The 23,804-nt window shown below is 42.0% G+C and overlaps 1 long non-coding RNA gene across 2 annotated transcripts; it reads left to right on the plus strand.

The window, feature by feature from the left end:
• The first annotated feature begins 17,959 nt into the window (after positions 1 to 17,959).
• Positions 17,960 to 23,530, plus strand: LOC129601552 (uncharacterized). 2 transcript variants are annotated; one of them, XR_008692243.1, is made up of 5 exons: positions 17,960 to 18,048; positions 18,641 to 18,707; positions 22,734 to 22,907; positions 23,099 to 23,249; positions 23,373 to 23,530. It is a non-coding gene; the product is annotated as an uncharacterized LOC129601552 (long non-coding RNA). The 2 variants fall into 2 exon arrangements; XR_008692242.1 differs by lacking the exon at positions 17,960 to 18,048 and having other exon boundaries at positions 18,573 to 18,707.
• Positions 23,531 to 23,804: the final 274 nt, after the last annotated feature.

Genomic DNA, 23,804 nt, shown 5'->3' on the forward strand with positions numbered 1-23,804 from the left:
TTGCAAGCAAAGTGTAAAACATATTAATGCGGTATCTATGGGAGATGTTCCTAAGTTTAATCGAAAATTTTAATTGCTTTTTAATCCAGAATTCTATCTCCAACATGGGATGGATATTGGACTTTTGTCCTGCGGAAGGGAGTGTGGAGTTTCGTATCTTTTTCTGAACATTGACGTCGTGTAACCCGTCCGTGTTAGGCAAGTAAGTCAACTTTGCATTAACAGCCAGTTAAAGTAAAATCATTATTTGGAAAGAAAATCCATTTTATCTAGTAATACAAACATTACTGGACGCGATGACACCTTGCGAGTTGCAACTAACCAATAACCTTTCAGCAAGCAATAACCTTTAACTTTCAGTAAGCTTTCAGCTTTTAACCTTCAGCAACCTTTCAACAAGCAATAACCTTCAGCAAGCAATTTAACCAATAACCTTTAGCACAACTAACCAAAAAACTTTCAGCAAGTTAACAGCTAATGCAGATGCAACTACGTACTTAATTTAATAACTGCTGTGCTTTAACTTATCGAAACGTTTTACAGTTTAATGTTTGAAGTACAAGCGGCAGCTGACCAGGGAGACGGTCGTAAAGCAAAAAATTACAACTTCCTGTCTGGGCAGTGCGAGTTTAGCTTTGTCACAAATACAATGTAATTGCCCGTTTAGAGTACAAGCAACAAATATTAACTGGTCAGAAAAGGCAACCCGGACGCGTTTTCTTCCAGTTCTCTTAGATGGGACACTTAAGAGTCACCCGAAGCTGGATTGCTTCCTGTAGCGTCTTCTGCGAGAGCGATGCTGATTCGTGGTTCAACGCTTCTCGTATTTGTTACCTTTTCGTTATCGATTATATGCGGCAGTCAGGGTTTTCGTCGGAACTCCTCTTTCTTTTGTTTCGAGTTAGCTTAGAATTATTCACTCATATCGCTGAGCGTTGTCAGCGGCCGAGCTGTCATTCGTTCTGCTTCTGCTCATGGGCGTTTACTTCCGTGGGTTTAACTACCGGCGCATGTACTTAGGGTGGCAATAATTTGAAGTGTATACAGCTTGTAACTATTAAGAAAACGAAAACCATATTGTGGGGACAAAGCCGAATCCTTTGCGCCCGAAAATTTGGGGCTCGAAGCCAACTCCTATGCGCCCCGTAAGTCGGGGCGCATACCAGTTACCTTAATTTATCTATGCATTGAGCATAACCAATTATCTACGAGGTTCTAAGAATTTTGAAAATTCTCAGCCGCGCTACAGCATGTATCTGCAAGTGTAATTAACACGAAAGATGCAAAGGCATCAGTAAAAGTAAGACACAACAGTCTTATACATTTAACGGTTCCCTGACACTTCGGCGGTTCGTCCGCCTGACTACTTGGCTACCGCATGTACTGTAGCGATAATTACTTGGTTATTGCACTCAGTTACTTCAACCAGATTTTACAACAAAATTTCCGAACTAATTGCAAAATTAGAGTAATTGACTGCATCCATCTGCCCATAGCTAGATGCAAGTTTTTTGTGCCGTTTGGTGACCTCCAAGAACTTTCTTTTATGCTTCGGCTCGGCACCAGCCATGCGTGCAACGACTTCCGTTTTTTGATGAACAATTTTCCCGGCACAGCAGGTTAAAGAGCTGATATATACCGGGGTGGTCCTCATTAACAGCATAGCGAAAGTGCGATGCCATGTTTCCAGCCAATTAGTTGTACGGTGAATATTGTTGTTTGTCCAAGTAAATTCAAAATTCGACCGGATACAGCGGCTGCCTCACAATGCAATACATTTCGGCCAGTATACTAACGTTCATAAGTATTCAAACTAGGATTCACAAAAAAAATCGAAGGTTTCCTGTACAGTTTTCAACTGCCGTAGTTTCGAAAAACCTTTCAGCCATTCTGCATTTTGTGCAACTGGAACTAGAATGTTCGGATTCTGATTGTGTCCGGAAACTGCGATTCCGACAAAGTCGCCTTTCTTCTTAAGTTCTTCCCAGGTGCTTATATGAGTAGATATTTCGTTAACTAACTTATGAAATTTTGTTACTTATCAGGAAAAATGTCAATCACTGTAAGCCTATGACAATACCTTACTTTTGTGACTATTTTGTCGCCTAGAACTCAAAAGTCAAAGTCAAGACAATTTCCTTGATCGCCCGAGCGGCCGAATTTCGATCAGCCAGGCGTATACCTCTTCGGATTTTAGTCATGTAGAACTAATAGTACGGTGTTTGAGTGCAGAACACTGCGGTTCTGAATTCTGCAAACGAAGCCGAGGAGGTCTCCTGAACATAATACTAATTATTACAACTTGGAATTTATCGTGCCACAACAAATTTTGTCCGTAGGACATAAAACTAACTTGGTGCTGGCAAGCTCGTCGGAAATCGAGATTACAAAATGCAGAGAATACAATATTAAGTACAGTATTTTATCGTAATTTCTTGTGCATATTATGCGTAATTTTGTATGCTTTTGCATAGTTCTTCTTAAAAAGCGTGTGCTTGCACATTTACTTATAGAATGTGGCGAATTAAAATTTGGCCACGGGCGTACGTATAAAGGCACTGCCGTAAGTTAGAACTATTCAATTCAACTGGTGTTACCAACCGGCGACGGTTGTTGTGTGAGTGGACCAACAGATAAACGAATGTATCAAAATAATGAAAACTGCTGTGATCCACTCATCCGAAACATGTTCTTAAATCTACGATTTCATACAGATGCGGTTAATAAGAATTTGCGATAAATTTGCTCGCCACACTTTTGGCATTCACTGATTGTACACGATGTACTTAGTTTTCTACCGGCGCATGCCCATCGGCGGTTCAGCTCGTTGTGGACCGCGAACGCTTAAAATGGCAGCCGAGACAGAAGCAGGCGATTTGTGAAGCAGCTAAGTAGTTTGAGTCAAGTTCTGACCAGTCGACCACCTACAACGCATAGAAATGACTTCTATTTTGAGCCTAATCGGTTGTACTGCGTACCGTACGTACGTACTTGGAATGTTTGTATAATTTTACAGTAATAAGTACCATCGTTACTAAGTCTCTATAGTTAGTAAATTCAGTAATAAGTAATTCCTGTTTCCGCCACGGTATATGTCGATACACGTACTAGCAGGTACAAGTACCTATAAGAAATAAACTAGCACTACGACGTCTACGAGTAGTAGTACTGAAAGAACTGCTGCACTAAAACTTCATGCGATGTTATGTAGTAGAACTGCATAACATCGCATATTCTCTCGGCAACATACAGTACGTTAATGAACGTTTTTGGCCCGAAGGAAAGTGCAACGCATAAATTAATTAATTACTATTATTATGAGCAGTTCATAATAACTGATAATTATATTAATTTGAAACAACAGATCCAGCACATAGACTCAGGCGTACTTGGTATTTCTGCAGAAATTCAGAAATGTCAAGATATCGTAAAAGAATTCTCAGCCCAGCTACTTATCTGCCAGTCGTGTTCCCAAATTCGTATACATTAGATAAAAGCTTTTCGGTAGTGTGTGCCACCTTTACTTTCCTGAAAAACCCTGGCTACAAGCAGTAAAGACATGCCGAGCACTTGTTGGTGCAAAAAAACGTGATCGCAGTGTGTGAGAGGATTGTTGATCATCTTTCCCTGGCGCTCAGTTCTGCGTAAATCGAAGCTATACAGTAGTTGCTCACCTTTGAATTTTAGGACAGAAGGCGCTCTTGATGTTCGCCAGATTTCCGAAAAATTCGGTCATGTCTGTCGCAACGTGATTCGCTGTAATACAAATCTTTTCGATCCATTAAGAATTTGCAGTTTCGAACAACCAACTAAGGTAATACGGTGGTTAATGAATTCTTTCCTTGTAGTATTCCGTAATACTCGCATGTGCCTAACTACGAAATGAACGAGCGCTACTCACATTGGGGTCAGCCAGGAAAACCGGCGTGTGCGATACTGCCAGAAAGTATCGACGAAGCCATCACGGTCTTTCCTTGGCTGTTCGTGTATTATAAAGCCAACGGTATGCATCAGTTCGTGCTGGATCGTACCATGCCCCACGCCACCGTCTTGCGGTAAAACATGTAGCGCCACGACAGTCCAGTACATGCATCGCGTGCCCGCTGAAAAGTTCCTTTGTATCACTGTAACCAACCGATACAAGCGTTTTCTTTTTTTTGACGGGTGGGCGAGAGTTTTCGCAATCTGTTGTTGTGTCGTTAATATGTATCAAGATGATAGCGTACGTACTACGGCAATTTTGATTAATGAATCCATGCTATCGTTTTCGAACCAAACAATTTTTTGCTCCATTTTTATTGCGTTCTACATTTGCATCTTCAGTTGTAAGCAATTATCAGATGAACAGTTTGTCATAGAATTTAACGCTCAGTCATATCTTCCTAAACTTAAATATTTTTGAAGAAGAGTGTCCGGTTTCTTAGTCAGGTCATTTCTAGGCTGAAGGCTGAGTGTCAGTAAAGCATTATTCCGGTGTTGGTCTCCTTGGTGATTTGAATAAGGCCTGTAAGGGTGCCATAATTATGTTTCTGTTGCTTTCGACGTTTATTTAGCGGTGCTGCGAGCACCCTTTCCAACTGCTATGTTGGTCGCCTTTTACTATTTTTCCCGTATCTGCTGCCACTACTGTGCAGTGGTGATCATTGACCATGGTTTTCGTTTGAGGTTTATGGCCGTGTGTGTAAACAATATCTACAGAGTATGTTCTATAAGAACTGACAAAATGGTCCTGACAAAATTTTTTTTGGACGTGGTCCTGACAAAATTTTTGCTCTTGTTATGTCTTGGTTTGCCCAGTTGTTTTAAACATTTCTGCACCGATACTTTAATATTAGCACACACCGAATCGCTGGACAACAAATGGGAAGAAATCTCGTCTTCAGTCCTGAGCAGCCCTTTACAGTTGTCATTCAGCAAAAAGGGTAATGGTGAAGCAGAGTACGTTCTTACACGCCATGTTTTTGAGATGTAGTAGTTTTCTTTACGAAACGGTTGAACAAAATAGACACTTTAAGCAATAAGTTAACCTTTATCTCTGTAATTCTGTGTTCCTATTTATCTTGATTTTCTAACTGTCTGCTTGCAGTTCCTTGGAGAGAAAGCGCAGAGGGCCAAGATTTTTTATACCCAGCCAACACTCATACCTCGTGGTATGAGTTTTGGTTACGCGAGAGTATCTCGCGGAATATTTTTGACCACTAGTCATGGGGTATATGGCGAAAACCGTATTGTTTACTGTTTACTTATGTAGTATGTGAGCTATATTTATATCGACAGCGCAACTGATCTGTTTCCGCATGACAGATACAATCGCCCGCGTTTTACTATTTTTCCCGTATCTGCTGCCACTACTGTGCAGTTGTGATCACTGACCATGGTTTTCGTTTGAGGTTTATGGCCGTGTGATCTGGGAGAAGGCCTCAGTGCGTCGGTTTCGATTGTGCCTACAAACCAGTGGCGCCCTTCGTCGTCCCGGGCGTAGTTGGCGCTTTGAATCTGGTTGCCAAAAACACGATCAAAGGTAAAGGCAAACGAGTATTTCAGGCAGTCATTTCCCAAGCGAGTGTCCGTAGACCGGGACGCACTCGATTTTCATCGGTGCCGGCCGTACCGCTTGACCGGCGCGATGCATTGATTTTGTTGGCTATAATTGTGGCACCCGACTCACGATCAGTTGCTCCACAGTTTTCTCCTCCGTTTCAGACAACCGCCTTTCTGGCAAATGTTATGCGATCGTCTCCGTGAATCCATGGTCATGGTCTTCCGAAGCCGGCAGGTGAATGACGTACATGATATAAGCTCCATCCTACCATGCCACAAGCTTTAGGCTGTCCACCGGCTGGTTTTTGTGACTTGTCGTAATGCTTTCGTTGTGGGAATTGACTTCCGCCGGCGTGGACAGTAAGCGCCATCCCTCTTACAAACTAGCTTTACTGAGCTGTATGGGAATGTGTCATGCAGCGGATGCGTCTTTAAAGTTTTGGCATTACCGCCTGGATTTATAAAGACGTACTGTAATGTCTCCGTACTCTCCACTACTTGACCGCTCTCAACTCTGTCAGGCCTTTCTACCCCCGGGTTTTGTTTTCGTCCAGGTTATTGTCGCGAAATGGTTTTAGTTCAGCACATATTCGATAACATACGATGGCAGTTCCGATACACTACACGCAGAGTGATTTTCTGCCGTGGTGACCTGAACAGAAGTTACCATTCCGTTTCCCTTACGAGCAAAATACACCACATCCAATGTTGGCTGAATTCGCGATTCCGAAATTAACCAGTAATCTTTTGCGTCGTCGGTTTCTCTGTCCTCAGATATAGACATACTGTATTCCTCCTATTCCGTTGTAACACGGTATAGCGTCAGCAACGTAACCACACTTTCAAGTCTCTTTGAACACGCTTTCCTTGAATTCTTTTTCGTTTGTTTTAAACCTTTTTTCTTCACTCCGGTTTCACTATCTCTTTAGCTCCTTTTTTAGCCATAGCAAAGACAAACCCTTTGAAGTAATCTTCAAAAGCTTGATTTTTTTTATTAACATCATAACCTATGTTTCTCCTTGTTTTTTAACCGTCTTCGGCTGTCACTTTCTGGATCACTTTTGATTTTGCAAAGGCGCTCATGAAATCCGTCGTGAACGTTAACTTTTTCTTTTTTCTCTTCTCGCCGCAGTCCAGTGGGTTCATACAACCTACTTTGGTTGTCTGTGTCAATGCCAGCATCACCCTTAAAAAAACTCAAAACGTCGAATTCAATTTCACGCAGTCCTTTGTGAAACAAGTTGCGTGCGAAGTATCCCGCCGCGTCCCACTTTACATCAATAAGCGTTTCGGCATATTCAACTAATTCCAGTGCCAACTCATCTTTGTTCCAAATTTCGCCGCACCTATAAGTGCAGCTGAAAAACAATTACGACTAGCACAAACAATAATTACGGTACCTGTCGTGATTTTTTTGAAACATCTGTCGCCAGACTGCAGAAATTTCTTATCCTGCAGGGCTTTAGCAGATTCATTTCGTTCCCATGAACAATGTTCCCAATTCGCACACACGACCCATGTCCTTATCCCATTTAACCTGTATGGAGTAAGTGAATATCAGTTTGCAGTTTTTGAGGCGGACGTTATCTTTTGAGCCGTCATCGACTTCCTGGTCTTCAGCTTTTTTCTCCATGCAGATTTTCTAGAAATTCAAAGCTGAAGAAAAGCTGAAGACCAGAACTCAGATAACGTCCTCAAATCGGAGACTTTATGTTCATTTCCTCATAGAGGTTAAATAGGTGTATGGGTCTGTAATGAAACTATTCATCAGGAACAATAATCTCACTCTGCAGGATTGCAGCTGATTTCTGCGTGATCTTTTTCTCAATGGTAACCGTCCATAAAAGCAGCGCGCGGTTTGGTCGTCATAAATGTTACTGATTATTTTTTTAACAGAATGTCACGTCTTCAATTACCTGTATTTTAATAAGAGGTGAACATGTGACAAACCCAAGTTAACAATCTCGGTATGATTCTTACTTAAAAAGTCACTATAATATTATTAATTTTATCTGTAACGGCAAGTAACGTGCTTATGCTGTATTCATCAGCACCTCGAGACAAATAACAAGCTGTCAGTTCTCGAAGGTCCTGCTTGAAACCGAAGCATGCTAGCAACGTAGACGAAAGATATATATCATGACTTCTAGTACTGTTATACAGTAGTACAGTACAAATCCCTCTGTCTTCGGCAACCAACCATCTGCCTATTCAGCGCCGAGCATCGTGGGCAGCGCGTACTAATGATGCCGTTGAATATGATTTGTTTGTTGTGCCGGGATTCTCGCCTCGCAGGTCTCTGCTTGAGTAACTTGTATGAGTAGGTCTCTAAATGTCCAGGTCGCTTTTTCTGAACCAGTCTTTTCGAATCATAAACGTATTTTGCAGATTTTTTGCTTATTAAAAGGAGAGGTCTTGTACTTACGGGAGGCTAGCCGCGCAAAGACGAAAATGCGCGTTCGGTTTGCGTAGAAAGGGCCGACTTTTTCATCGTATATCCGGCAGAAATATTCATACTTAGCTTCTTGTTACTTATCAATATTTATTGAGCTAAAGGCTGTATTACAACAATGTAAAATAGCGTTGGTGCTGAAGATTGTACGAATATACTTTGTGCCAACGCAAAGTTGTGTGAAATGTTTTTTTTGGTTCCGTGTTTGGCAACATTTTGGGTGTCATTAACTGATATCCGTTTGCTTGCCGATTGCGGAAACTGAACAGCTTTTGTTATCAGAACAATCCAGTGCTGGATACCATACCAGTACTAACAGAAAAGCGCGGCGTGCACATGAATACTAACTTTGCTACCCTGTAATAAAGGTGTCCCATAATTTTCAAAAGATTTATACCGTAGTTTACTGAGCAGTATCATTCTGGTAGTTGCCGCTTGCCAGTATTGCCTTGTACCGGTAAATCTGACATCGCTAACTACCTAAATAAATTGCATAAGTACTTGTGTTATGTATTGCACATTGTAGATTCACGGTTTGTAGTACGAGTATATTTTATTGAAGGCTCTCAGTAAGTACACATATTATGCAACTGTCCATACTCTTTACAACGTATTTGCTCAATTGAGTTTATTCCTGTGTTAGGTTAATTAAGTACTCTACATACTTACCTCGTACGACTGCTAAAAAATTTTTAGCTTTAGCAGGATGTACTTCTCTTAGTTTTATTTACTGCATAATAATCGTTTAATGACTATTATGCAGTGAACAAAACTAAAATACGAACATCCTGCTAAAGGTAACGCAGGCTATTACGATCACTTTAGCAGTTATGTACTGTACGTAACTGCTAAAGTGATCGCTTGCTTGAGTACCTATACATGTTTCATGGCAACAGGCACACCAAAAACTTTTCGTACGTGTCTCGCAAGTGCAGACTTCACAATTAAGTACTGTAATTTCCGGACGCACTGACGGTTTACATTATTACATTACTGTACTCACACACACTTCCTGCATACATTCCAAAATTAAACTCAGAATCTCATAAACCAGATTTTTGTTTCAATTTGCGACGGGTGCTACCTTAGTCAGACATTCCGCTGCTTTTCTCCAAAGATTTCCGTGTTAGGTAAGTTTCTGTTATGTATTAGGTAAGTTTCCATTTCCATTCCCTTTCCATGTAAATCGTCTTTGCATTTGAGCCTCAGGAGTAATTAGCTGAAACTGACTGCGCCATTGTGTCTTGCGAGCACGATTTAATAATATTATGTTGCAACAGAGGATGCAAGTGAACATTTGTATTAGTTGAAGAAGCTACTGTGGCAGCTAAATTCACTTTAATAACCAGTGAACTCAACAGTCTACGATGTGAAGTTTTTTGCCTTCAAATCCGCAGTGGTGCTCGTCGCTCGAAACCGTGTCTCTACCAAAAATCAAACGATACAGCAGCGTACAGAGAAGCACAGAATTTCTCTGTATGTACGAGCATGTACTCGTACGACTCCGAGTCATACCTGCTTTTGCGATAAAATAATTTAATACTGCGATTGCAAAGTGTCCAGAAAGTATCCGCTGCGCTTCTCCACGGCTTCTTAAGACTTTTGCACCGTATGACTCCCGCTTACAAACGGATTTTTGTAATCGTGACTACTAACTTCCGCATTTTGTGCTTACCCGTATCTTACGTGCAATATTTTGCCACTTGCCTAGAGCTGGCCTGTTGTGTTGTACTTGCAGCGCGCTTTTGTCGCGGGCTAGACACCGTGCGACGCAGTTAGTGTTTATAGAGTTTCGTAATGTTTTTGATATACCGAACTACCTATATTATCTGTGGCAGATTTTTGGACACTTTTTTCCAGATATTTTTACAAACAGTAAAATTGAAATGTATGTACAGCATACAAATACAAGCCGGACAGCAATGAATATTATTAGCTTACGACCAGTAATAAATTCATTTTCGTCCATCCCAGCGGCCATGTTGTTCCATATGAGAGCAGCTTCAGCTGCGTCCGGGTAGCAGAGTGCTATTTTTCCTGTACCAGTTAATCCGGTGAATCTTCCTCCGTATTTGCGTGGGCAAAGATAACTAAAAGCGCCAATCACCCTGTCGTATATCATCCACCCGACAGTTTTGATGTCATCGATATCGGGGTCGTAAATGTCTAAAGGCACACCGATCCCATGACCCATCTGTTCCGGCATCGACTGTTTTCAGTTTCACCGGGTCGGGCTGTCTTTGAGTGGCGGGCTGTCTCTGCTATAATATACGATCAGTCTTAAAGGGCCGAGCAGTTACGTCGGTTCGGGTATCCAGCTATCTCTTTCCCTGGTTGCCTGCTTGTTATTGAACGTTTTCTCACGCATCCCAGACTGAAGTCCCCGGTCGACTTTTTGTGTGTACTTTCTTTTGTGAGTTGTGAAACAGTTGGTACGAAATCAACAATCTGGAAGGTCAGTCAACTTGTCCGTCGCTTCTGTCTAACCTTTCCCAAGCGATTCAATGATGTTTCCGAAATCTGGTGACTTCTTCATCGAATCTGCTCAGTGGTAGTTCAGCTAGCTTTGATATCGCTTCTTTGCATGATTTTCTAGCTACATCATATCGTTGACGTTGATTGAGTGGGGCGATACCACTCACCCGATCGCGCTGACTGATTGCCAACGAACCAAAACTTGACATGCAAATTCTACGTTCTATGTGAACGTCATATATATTATATATATACACTCGTAGCGTATTATAGCGTATCTATCTGACGCCCCCCCCCCCTCCCACATGAAGTCACCACTGGAGATCACTTCTTGTTTCCGAAAACGCCGAAGATGGGGCGGATGGGCTAGTGGACCGTACAGAGGATGGATTCACGTCCTGTGATGTATCGGTGGAACTTCCGACATCCAGATACCAAGGCCAAGGCCTCCTCAATTTGGTCATAGTTTTTCTCCGCCGCTGGCAGGGTCTTTGTGCGAATGACCATGTCGCGGAGTGCCTTCATACGATCTTGGGAGATGTGGCGACCTCGGTGATGCACCACACACCACACACCGCAAGTGTTTCACAGAATGTTGTAGGAAGAATCACTTACTGCGTTTCAACGTGAACTCATGCCCTTCCAGACGTTGCAGGACATTCTTCTGGTTCGGAGGTGCTTTTCGTCCGTTGCTGAGTGACAGTGATGTCGCCTAGGTAAATCGCAATCCCCTCGCATCCCTGAGGACTCTGCTGGAACACTCTGGGGCCATAGGCGACACCGAGGGAGACGGTTAAACTAGAACAACGCTTATTGGTGGTTATTATTACCACGTTCTTGTTCTCGTCACCCAGTTCCAACGGCGCATAAGCTTGCGTCAGGTTCAGCGTACTGAACTTCCACCCGCCATTTAGTTTCGTAGGCATCTCACCCGGCGTCGTCAGCGAATATTGCTGGCCGTCGAAAGCATCGCTGAGTCCTACTTCAGCACAGGTTCGGATGTCACCAGCCTATTTCTGTGTCGTCACCACGGGTGCTGTCGAGTCGGCCCGTCCCACTAGTGTCAGGATCTCACTCCCTACCAGGCGAACCAGGTCACGCTTTACAGCTTCGCCGACGGCGAATGGGGCCGGTCTGGCTTTCCGAAATACCGGTGTGGCGCCGGACTTAACGTGTAGGTGAGCCTTGTAGTGCTTACAATGGCCGAGTTCCTCCCGGAATACGTGTTCTTTAGGAGTTATACCACCTCCAGGGAACCGAAAATAGCGGATAACGTGGTCGACGGCAGATCCCGCAGGCTCAACTGTTTAAATTCAGAGCTTGGATCCGGTCACTGCCTAGCTCGTTTTCTCCTGTGGTCCCAACCAAGAGCGGTAGTGCTTTACGGGGCCGCGCATGGTTAACATCCACAGTCGTTTGACCGATGACCTTTAGCGTGTAACCGTAAAACTCTGTAGCGTGCTGATGTAAGGGGATAGCTTGGGCGATCCGATTAACCTCCAAGTATCGGAGGTGATAATGGTCACCCTGGAGCCAATATCCAGTACGTGCGATACCGGGATGCACCAGTTTGACTGGGACGTGAATGGACCATCCACCCATTGCGTCCACGGACAGGGCATTGAATTCCTCCACTACCAGGAATGTCCAGAGTCGCAAGCCTTCGCAGTGTATCCTTGTTTGCCACAGCTCTTGCAGTCACGATCTATGGCTGAGAACTGTGACCGCTCATGCTGCGTCGACCCACATCCGTCACAGGCATTACTCGCGGTAGCAGGTTTCCGGTCAGGACGGCTGTTGAGGTTCTGCCGTACTGCGCGCCCACAGCCGCTATTGCATCCTATGCTAGCACCGCCACCAACGCTATCCGTGGCTCATACTCTTCACAGATTGTCAGAGCCTCCACCACGGTCGTGTCCGTTTGAGACTGGAGATACTTACGCGTTCCATTACTCATGACTGCACTGAAAAGTGTCGCGGACATGTTCAAACGCGTGTTCTAGCTTCTCGACGATCTCCGCAATAATAAAATTATCCGGGCTTGCAAACAAGCACGTTGAAAACAACATTTACCCTGTTTCGATCCAAAGAGGGTCCAGTAGCAAACTGGACTTCCGCATTGGTGATCTTGCGCAGCTTCAAATAGTTCCGATACTGAAATTGTTAACTTCGCCGGCTCGAACTGTATTAGCCCCGGTCCAGGCTTCTCGCAGGAGGACCAACTGAGCGTCGAGGAAGACGATGCAGAAAGTGGGGAAGTCAGCGTCATTGTGGTAAAATAGGACTATGGCCGCGCGAGGTCGTATGCCTTCACACCAGTTTGTCACGACGTGGGTAACAAAAGTAATATATTTATTAGTAAAGCCGATCGTCGCTAACTGATGGTCAGCAAACCAGAATAATGACATGCAACTTCTACGTTGCTATGTTAGCCTATGTGAAAGGTCATTTATATAGCGTATATATCTGAACATTGCTTGCACTATGTTCAAGGAAGCTGTAGCAGTAAACATTTTAGTTTGGAAAACGTGGATGAAATAAATGCAGGCCACTGAATTAGTTTTCAGACAAGACACAGTAGTACACTAGTACCGAATGTATGGCTTTAGTGCTTGAATTTACGCATATTTATTAAGCTAGGCATTAAGCATTTCATTTAAAAAACATAAGCTCGCATGCCATTTAACAAATTTACCGAATGAAAGGGAATGTTCTGTGACCAACTCGAGCTTGAGTATAGGCGCAGGTTTTCCAGTTTTTTGTCGTTTGGCATGGTAACTGCGGACCGGTAATGACGCTGTCATTTTCGCAGTTTGCAGTTCATATTTCGGATTGTCAGGGGCGATTAGACCAATATCTAATGCCCAGTATTTGATGATCACTGCAGGCGAACTTTCAGATATATAGAAATATGTCTTTTCTATAGCCAAATTGAAGCTCACCATTTTCCCGTCTGGTACGTTTTGGGCAGCGCGTTAATGCTTCACTTTTTCGAATTTCTGTCACCCAAGCACGTTGAGAAGCAGCTTTCTTAAAAATTTTGGTTTCGAGCAGACGGCCTTCCACAGTTTCGCACTACCAGGAACTAAACATGGGCCATTTGAAGTCCTTAATAAGTTTTTTCCATCCAACTGACTGACATCCACAAATTCACAACACGACCAGCAACATTGTAACCAAAAACATAAATAGGTCTAACATAAATAATTAGGCTTGCACATGGACACGAGAAGCTGCTGGGCTTTAGTGTCCAGGCTGTTAATCAGTTACGGACGGTGCTTATGTATCCCGACCCGTATGGAGATCCGTTAGAGCAACATGCAGTAGTTGTCAAATAAGAACTCTCACGCTTTGTAATCCATCGTTTCCGGATTAAACTTCGTTATTCGATCCGTTGAAGTCGCCATTGTCACGCTTAAACTAACGCTTACTTCCCTCTTTCCACTTAAAGTTAAACCATTACTGCACACTTCACGCCAACCACAGAAAGTCCTACTTGAGGAACGATACAAGGAGGAAATGAGAACTTTTCTAAATCTAAAGACGATGCTGTTAACTGGCAAGCATGCGACAGCCATGTGAAAACCCGGCCAACGGAACGGGGCTTCTCGGCAACCGGCGTTCGGCCGGAATGCCGGGAAAGCAGTCAAAGTGGATATTAGCGACCGTTCGGCGGCTTTTGGCCGCTTTGTCGGAGTGCCGGTTTGCAGTGAATTACGTTAAAGAATATGCATTTAAGAAGAGATTATACCGATTTCGACCTCTTTTCACTATTCAGGAAAGTATTATTCATAATTTAAGCAGTTGTGCTTCGACGTTATTGTATTGCGTTTGAGGAGTTGTATATCGGCGCAGTTTGATATTCTTACAAGCAGGAGTGCTTATTATTAAAGAATCCGATATAACAAAATAATAAAGAAGGTGCTCGTTAGGCAGATTATAATAGTCAGTAATAAGTTCAATTTTTTGGTGAATTTTTGGACTAAAGTATAGCATTAGACTAAATTCGACATCGGCTTATCGGTCGTTTCCAAAGAACTATTCGTTTGGGTGATGTTAGGATTTATGATTTGAAGCCGCGCATTTTCGGTGAGATAATCTTTCTTGGAAATGAGGAATCATGTTTGAGAAAATGGCGCATCGGCAGTTGGCTGACTGATCTGTGGCGTCCAACGCCATCCATTCTCCGTTCACAATATTTCCTTTTCCGGCATCTTTGGAAAATGGATTGGGCCTTTGATGTTGGAAATCGTCACATCGATGACAATAATAAAATTCTTCGATCGCCTGAGATTTGCCGCTACCTGGTTTCGCAACAATCAAGGCATTAACTGCAGAACAGTGAACGTTTCCATGTTCAACTAGTACTTTCTCACCGTATAACGTTGCTACAGCTCCCAGAATCGATATAAAAATGGCATTTTCCTTAGATCGCCTGGTCGCTGCGTAATAAGTGATGGATTCCAGCAAACTTACTTCGATATAATCACCAACATTATGCATGAAATTTTTCGTAGCAAGCTCGGCGTAAACGGTCAGCTGTTGCGCGAGATATTGTAACTGCCTGCCCCTTATTTCGCATAGGAAAGTGTGGTACTGTACAATTCGCTATTGAGAAAGGTCTTCTAAAGCGCACAATAAACTGCCATAACCACGAAAATGAGTAACTACTGTATCTATTGTTAATCGCTCTGGTCGTCTATTTCGCTGGTCATACAGCTATACATAGAACAGGTGCACGACTATCCATCAAACCTGGGACTATTTTGACCACAGTAATGTGCCTATAGACACACTATATACGAGTATCTCACTTGTTTGTGGTCAATGAAAACTCTAAAACAGAGAACAACTGCGTTTGAAGTGGGTACAAGCGAACAAACGTGTTCGTCATGGCTGTCCATTATGAGGGATATTTGTTACATGATGATCCAGGAAGAGTTAAGCTTATCTCGAATAGCCGGACCAAGATAACTGTCGAAATCTACGAAAGTTATTTATTTATGTAAACGAAAATATGACCGCGGAGGATTTTTGGTGAATTTCACTAGGACCATTGGTGGGATTTGTCGCGAAAACAGAGAAGCATTTGTCTTCGCGATATAGTTGCTGTTCGCGATCGTATCTGAGCAACTAGTACAGAGTACTTAGCAAAAGTAGGGGGGGGTTGTTCCACAAGTAGCCCTTTAAGAACTTTTAGAATTTTTAGAACTTTTTCGTGTCAGTGGATAATTGCCACAATATATTTCTACAAAATGCCCTGAATGCCGATATTTTATTCCCGGGATGCTTACAGCATATTCTGTTCAATACAGGGCAGATTTTCCTCTTGCTCGTTTCCCCAAAAGGGCACACAGAAACATTTCCGGCCAAAACGGTAGCGATAAAGGCGAGTAATGACAAAATATCCCTACAACCTTTGTGCGCATCAGAACTGCAGCCTGCAGTATTTAATATTCTCGTACATTTCACAATCGAAATCACGAACATCGTCCGTGGCACTGTCCGTGGTTTCTACTAACTGCCGTTTAGCTGCAGCCTGGCTGCGTCATCCAAGTACGGCACAGCGCCGGTTGCCTTGCTTCGAAAGAAAGCCGCCGGTTCATTTTTTCGTTTTTTTTGCAGCCGTCACTGAATTCAACAGCCCGATATGGTTTCCGGTCATCGGCCATGAACAGACAAAGTACTTAGCTCATCTTCTATTGATAGGCTACTCGTAGGCGATTTCTTGTTAAATACCTTATGTGATGATGACACAGAGTACAACTCCGAGACAAAATAATTATTTAAAACCAGCCACCACTTATTATAAGCCGTACAAGATCTTTGTTGACAAGGAGAGCTTCTATAACAAAAGCAGATGTGCACTTTTATTCGCAGAGACGAGCAGATTGCGATCGCTCACAAAAATGCAAATACTCTTTTCATTTACATAATGTATTTTACGTACATCTAGTAAAATGAGTGCAGCAACGATTTAATTCCAGTTCCATTCCGATATTACAGAACTTATTGTTTCCGTTTTGAGCAGCATTAGGATGCCGTAAATGACAATCCTTTGCCTGCCCATTGCGGAAATATAAGGCTGACCAAGTTTACCAGTCTAAGCTTTCATTACTCAAAGTTGTGAGAAAACAGCGTAATATATGTAGCGAAAATTCGAAATGAAGCAGATTCTTTGGCATTCAGCGCCCCAAAAAATATTTCTTGCAAAGAAACCAACTTCGTTATGAGTAAATAACATAACTGTCAATGACTGTTATGATGATGTATAACCTGTTTGGTAAATGACAACGCGAAAGGTGGTTACTGGCGAAGGAAGCGCGATTAGTTTCGCAGTGTTGGATAATATTTTAAAATTATTTTTTAATGACCTTTCCAAAATAAAGGTAATACTATCCAGTACATAAGTGCCGAGCGCGGATGCGCGAGGCACTATAATTTAATTATTACTGGTGTGGCAGATGCAGGTAATCTGATAAAAACGTTGCAGGGTAATGTATTTTACCTGTTATAACTCTTATTCTTTATTACTTTGTTATGTTTCGATATCTTGCGCCTTGTGTTGGATTTGACCAATGAAGTTTTCCAAATTTTGAACAAGAAACACCTACGAATTCGTCATACTGTTAAACCCAGGCTTGTTAATTTGTACGAGTAGATAAATAATTGAGAACTGGATTCTACACAGATACACTGCACAGATGTAAACTTACAAGAACGCATTCACATATTAAAGGCATGCAATTAAATTTTAATAAATTTGGTTCTAAAATTGAGAAAGTTTTTACGGTAGAATGTTCAGTAAGAATGTAGAATGTACAGTAAAATGTATGTAGAATGTAAGTACAGTTACAGACTTACAGTAGAGTAGATATGGAGCACACACTGGTTACTGTTAGCAGGCGCCATCGCAGCAAACTTATATGCGCCGCATTTATTTTCAAGACATGCCACTGGCAGCAGGCGAGGAACATCTTAGAAAACGTCGCCGATAAGAGTACAACGCTGTCGCGACGATGAAGGTAGATGCAAACGCTGGTGGTTTGTTAATTCAACAGGTCTATGGGTACACCGCTTACGCCCAACAATAGAAATGCAAAATCAAGATTAAAAAAATCTATAATTTTAATTTTTTTACGTTAATAATTATTAAATAAAAATGACTTACAAGTTGTGATAATAGTAGTCTTCAAAACTGAGTCTGATATTTCAGTTTTTCAGAAACAAGTTAGGAGTGCAGTATCGCTCATTCCTGAAATAGTATTCCGTAAGCCTGTAAGGCGTAGTACAGTGGCAGAACTGTGGCAAAAAAATGTCATCCAGCTTTTAATTGCGCTAATTGACAGTTTTTCAACTGTCATAATTCAACAAAGACGTAAACAAGAGCAACAGCTTATTTTTTCGCTTCATGTTACAAACCAAATTACAGTTAAGAACTGCTGAAGGCTTTAAATTAAAGTTTCTTCCTTTAAAATTTATTTGTAGGGGTACGTACATACATACTAAGGCAGCTACGGAGTACTTAGAGTGCGAGGACGAGCTGTGGATTCGTGATCACGGTTCACCTAAAATACCAGGTAATAATAATTCGGTTGTTTTTGCTGGGAAGGCTAATTTTTGGTGTTTTTTTTTTGTAATAATAATTCGGTTGTTTTTGCTGGGAAGGCTAACGGTCAGTATGTCAATATTGAGAAATTGACACCCGCTAACTCTCAGTTCCCAACATCTACACAGGTCAAAAGGTAAGCTGCCATGAAGATGCTACATAACAAACCGGCTTTACAAAAACCTTGTTGCTGCAATACTCGCATACCCTCCAACGAGCGAATGCGAAAAATGCCACATTTTTGTACACGCTAATAAACTAACATTAATTGCAAATGCGTGCAGTGTACCGTATGCTATGAAACGAAATCTAACTACGTACGGTACTTATTTTATCTACCCTAGTAAAGTAAACATGGCCCACAAGAGCGCCATGGCAACAGAAAAGTAAACTTATCGGTGCGATCTCAAAAGGCACATAATGCCCACATTATTTTCTTGCGAACTGTGCGACATTGGCTACTTCAGTTAATACTGCAATTACTTATCTATGTTCCAAAATTATCGCTAAAAATCAGGTTACTTCAGATGGGCATTCGAGATGTGGTGGGTGTTTCTTTTCAGAGTCATTCTGCTTCCTCATTGATATACCCTTACTGTTCTACACGAATTCCACGATCGACAACTACAGGTAAGTCCGGTTTACTATACATTCGGTGGATTAGGCCAAGGTCAAAAGGAGGAAGGAAATTTTAGAGGAAGGAAATTTTGTGTGGTCAAAAGGAGGAAGGAAATTTTTCGGGTCAAAAAGAGGGAGGAAAGTTTCACATTCGGTGACATAATGATAAAATTTTTTGACGAATCAATTTTTATAACCCAACTCCCGATAGCGCTTCGAAACATGTCAACCGTTTCACACGAAGAACAAGAAATCCAAAACAGAAATTTCTTTCAAAAACACGACACAAAAATAACGAAAAAGCGACTGCGTTTTGCTGAAGATATCGAATACTTTGCTTAAGACATATGGCATATGCTGATCATCCAATTGTGAAACCAAAATAAATACTGTACTACCGAAAATCTACATACGCCGTTCGGGCGTCTTCATCAACCTTCCATATTACTGCCAGATGGTTATGCCGTTGTCTAGCAAAATTTAAAAGGCACTGCCTATAGGCACCTTTCAGCCCCGTTATCTGTAGGCATCCCCTGTTTTCCGTTGCTATGTTTCCAAGGTCGAGGTTTCTTGACAATATTGGAGAATTTTTAAAAGTGATTGCACTCCCATGGCTAAGTTTCCGGTTGTGCAGAGACAGTTGCCCGGCACGAATCAATGCGGGCCAATGGTCTGCGCTTGGTAGTGTGAAATATAGAAGGGCACCTCAGGCGCACCTGCCAGAGAATGCAGTATTTACCAAAGCTCCCACGCCCCGCCCCACCCAATGCATCCGGCTGGCAGAGAGTCTTGAAACTGGTTGCAAAAGGGGATGCCTATAGCAAACGGGGTGAAAGGGGTGCCTATAGCCTCACTCAGTTAAAAATTCATAGTACAACAGATAATTTTTTATCTAAGTGCTTTGTATTAGAATTGCCCAACGACATCTTCACGAAAATACTTACTGGGGAATGACGCTTTGTGCGAAATGCGTTCATATGCGTCGCCGTTTTTGTTCGTCCACCGGCTAGATTACACCCGTCAGCTACGTCGGTCTGGACACGGAAAGGTTGGTTGTTTTGATGAGCTATAAAGGAATCAGACAAGATCACACTCCGGTGGCATCGTAAAGGGCTTTTGTCCAAAATGTGTTTGTCGCTCACACAGGCTTTGGTCGGGTAGTATACCGGTATGTTATTGTTATGTCGAGTTCAAGCGCAGTGCTCGGTACGAGGCAAGTGTCCCTTAAATTAATAGACGCGTTTTGCCTTACCATAAATTGACAACCTAAACCGCAATGTGCGAACCAGGCAGCCACCATGGGTTGGCAGCATGTAATCCAAATGGTGACTGCATTGCTCCCATTGACTTCGACGTTAAACTGAAAGTTATGAACGTTTATGGGTTCTCGTAGACATAGCATAGGACCCTCTTCAACGGCTCCTCGCACGAATCTTATGCTGTGTCTACGAGAAACTACAAATGTTCATAACTTTGTTTGCTTGCCATGAAAACTTACTTGCTAGGTACCAAAAAATTCCCAAATTTTTTCTCCATTATTTTGAACGTGAGTTCGCAGGTTCGGTTGAGATTTTTGCGAATGTAAATGCCAACTTACTTTAACGTTAAGTCAATGGCAGCAATGCAGTCAACCGTTTGTATTACGCGATGCCAGCCCATGGTGGCTGCCAGGTTCGCACATTGCGGTCTAGGTTGTCAATTTATGGTAAGGCAAAACGCGTCTATTAATTTAAGGGACACTTGCCTCGTATGGTAATAAGATGCAAGGCATTTGCGCGCCATTTTTCGAGCGATGATGCAATAGTCATTGAGGCAATAGTTATTATGGAATGCTCCGGAAGTACATTTAATAATTTATCGGTGGTTGTATTAAATACGGGAGTTTTAGGAAAACCAAAAAATTTTCCTTCCTCTTTTTGACCCGAAAAATCTCCTTCCTCCTTTTGACCACACAAAATTCCTTCCTCTAAAATTTCCTTCCTCCTTTTGACCACACAAAATTTCCTTCCTCTAAAAGTTCCTTCCTCCTTTTGACCACACAAAATTTCCTTCCTCTAAAATTTCCTTCCTCCTTTTGACATTGGCCGTGGATTATCCTTTCGGCATAAAGGTAATCTAATTCGACAAATCTAAAAGATTTGTTTACTTGTCACAAATTAATCTGCGGCTTGGGCGCGCTGTGCTGTCGCAGGAAAATCTTTAATGGATCCAGTGGTGATCCGGCTTAACTTTTCTTCGCACACCCTTGAGCAATCGGCAGGCAAGCGGCTGGGCGCAACCGGCATTTGGCAGGACAGTGGACGGCAGTGTCTTGGCACCTGACAAAACTATCAAAACTCTGAATTTGCTCATCGGTTCGGTAACGGAACGTAATCGCTGTCTTCTGAAATACGATCCTCTTCCTCGGGAAAGGACACTTCATCCTCCAGCGGTAGGTCTTCGTTTTCTGCACACCCTGATTCAACCTCATGGTTTCCATAAAAACCGCCTTGCACGCTCTACAACGTTTAAATACTTACATCACGTTTTATAACACTTAAATGTTCCTTTTCGACAAATGACTGTTATTTATTTCCCGTGAACCCCATCGTGCTCAGCCAACGAAATGGTTTCTGCAAAAACCCCGCCTAAATAGTCATCTTAGTTATCTCAGTTATCTTAGTTAGCATCGGAGAAGGTTGGCGCAGTATACACTAACCAGCATTTCACTCTCGCGTATCCCGTGTGGTGGTCGGGAAATCGAGTGCAGCCTTGCTCGAATCGCGCCTGCACACCACCGTTGGCTAAGGACAACCCTTTTCGCGCACTGCAGTGCACTGATGCTGTTACTGGTGACGGCTTGCTGATAGGGAACTTTAGCTGTAGCAGAATCTCCGAACGCTTTTGCATTATGGCGAACAAAGAAGTTTGTAAACACGACTTTTTGAGCGCTGGTCATCAAAGCTATGCATTTGAGATGTTCGTATGGATCTGAACATCTGACCTTTAAAAACAAGCATTGTTAGAAATGCTTAATATTACCCGTAAAATATGACTACCTTATATTATAGTATTACTCTATTTATAGGTAGTAAATTAGTAATACAGTATACTACATGACGTGCTACACTACATGACGATAAAATTGATCGTGGCCAAGACCACTGCCCTGCCAACTGCCCATTGCCCTCGTGAAAATAAAAGTTACTAAAAACATCCAGTTACCAAAAGAAGTACTTGTAAAGTTACGCTAAACTTACAAAAATGTTTTCATGACAGCCGATTATAACTTGGACCTTTCATATAACTTACGGAATACTTCAAGTTGGTCAAGAGTGACTTACTCGTATTACAGCATTGACGCACAGTCACGCACTATATGTAATCTTAAGCATAATAAGCAGCTACCAATGGACCTAAGTTGCATCACTGCATAGCTGCATAGTGCGTTGCTGCTTTAATTATACAGCGCAACTGCACAAAAACATTTTATGCTATGTAGTTTTAAATATTAAAATATTAAACATATGATTAATCTTTCGTTAGTAATTGCACATGTATCATGTATGTATACAATACATATTCCACTTCAGTTTATGTTTCTGTGGTTCATACAGACAATAAACAATGAATTGAATAATTCGGTGGCGTCGTAAAACAAAATAACCAATGTGGCTTTTAATTACTAGCAAACTAGTAAATAAATAAGACTCCGTACTGCAATAAAATTTTATTACAACAAATTACAAATATAGCAATACATTTTTGTGGCAGTATACGAAGCTATGTGAAAGGTATGCAAGTTACCCCACGAGGTGGCGGCCGCAATAAGGGCGCACGGTCGAGCACGTAAACATAGCTCAGCTCGCTAATAACGCAGTCGAGCCGTTGAAATTCAACACACTTGTGACCTATAGGAAATTTCAAATTATCAATAATTATGAATCAGTTTGTTTCACTTTTTGGAGATTTAGTTTGTTTAATGTTTTATTACACTTTATTTTGATGCTAAGGGTCGAACAGAAAATGATAAGGTCTGAAACCATACGTGATTCGTAGCATCTGTATGGAATTTTGAAACGTTGAGTCAGAAAGCAGTACCAGGTTTGACTGCTTCTTCACGGGTCTACGAGCAGAATCGCCGTTGAGAGCGTCTCTGCTGAATGAGGAGCCTGCAGCTGGGTTGTTGGACGAACCTGCCTTGATTCTCAGTCATTCTTTCTGTTACAACAGGTATGATGTCTGGTTTTAAAATGTTATATAAACGCAGCCATATGATTTTGGAGTCGACTTCGTTCTAGTAAGCGTAGAAAATCGAAAATTCGGAAAGTATTTAAAAAGATCGATTTAAATTTTTTGTCTTTGTTTTACACTGGACTGAGTCGACTCTCTCTAATTTGCTTAAGTATTGTATTTTGTCACAGGTTCTTCGGTTATTTTTGGAGTTGGCTCCATGGAACGATCTCTCTTCCCCTTCGTTAAGCAATAATTACTGGCACCTTCGTTGCGAACGCACACGAGCGCACACTGGGCCTTTGGATGGAGGTGTGAAGCATACTGTTAGTCTAAGCAAAGGTGAGCTCCACAAACTGGATCTAGACGTTGAGTAAATTGAGTAAGTTAATTGTTAAGTAACTGAATTTGTGTTCGTGCGGACCAAAATTATTAATTTGTGGTAAATGTTTTCCCGTTCCTTAGGAAACTAACGGATTTCATTGCCCATTTGATGGACTGGAGTCGACTCCGGAACCGAAGCAGGCTTTTTGTGGTTTAATTTCTGGCTTTTGCATTATATTCTTCCTATTTAAATTTCTGTATTTTAAGACAGCAAGTGCAGCACTCAGACGATAGTTTGATGTTTATTTGTGGGTCTTTTTCTGTCATTTCAGTGTTATTTTTTGTTCGTTGAGTCGAAGTATGTGCAAAATTACGAGTAATGTGCGGCAAAAGTTACAATAAAGCTTCTGACAACGATAAAGCAAAAGTTCTGAATACAGTACAATAAAACTTCTAAAAACGACTGCCAAATTAAGTTGGGAATTATAAGTTCTACACTAACTTTTACAGCACAGAAAGGTATAGCCGCTGTTCAAAGATTGTTACAAAAAAACTTATACATTTTCACGAGGG

Source organism: Paramacrobiotus metropolitanus, unplaced genomic scaffold, assembly GCF_019649055.1.
Source record: "Paramacrobiotus metropolitanus isolate TYO unplaced genomic scaffold, Prichtersi_v1.0 Parri_scaffold0000249, whole genome shotgun sequence".
NCBI classification, from domain to species: Eukaryota; Metazoa; Tardigrada; class Eutardigrada; order Parachela; family Macrobiotidae; genus Paramacrobiotus; species Paramacrobiotus metropolitanus.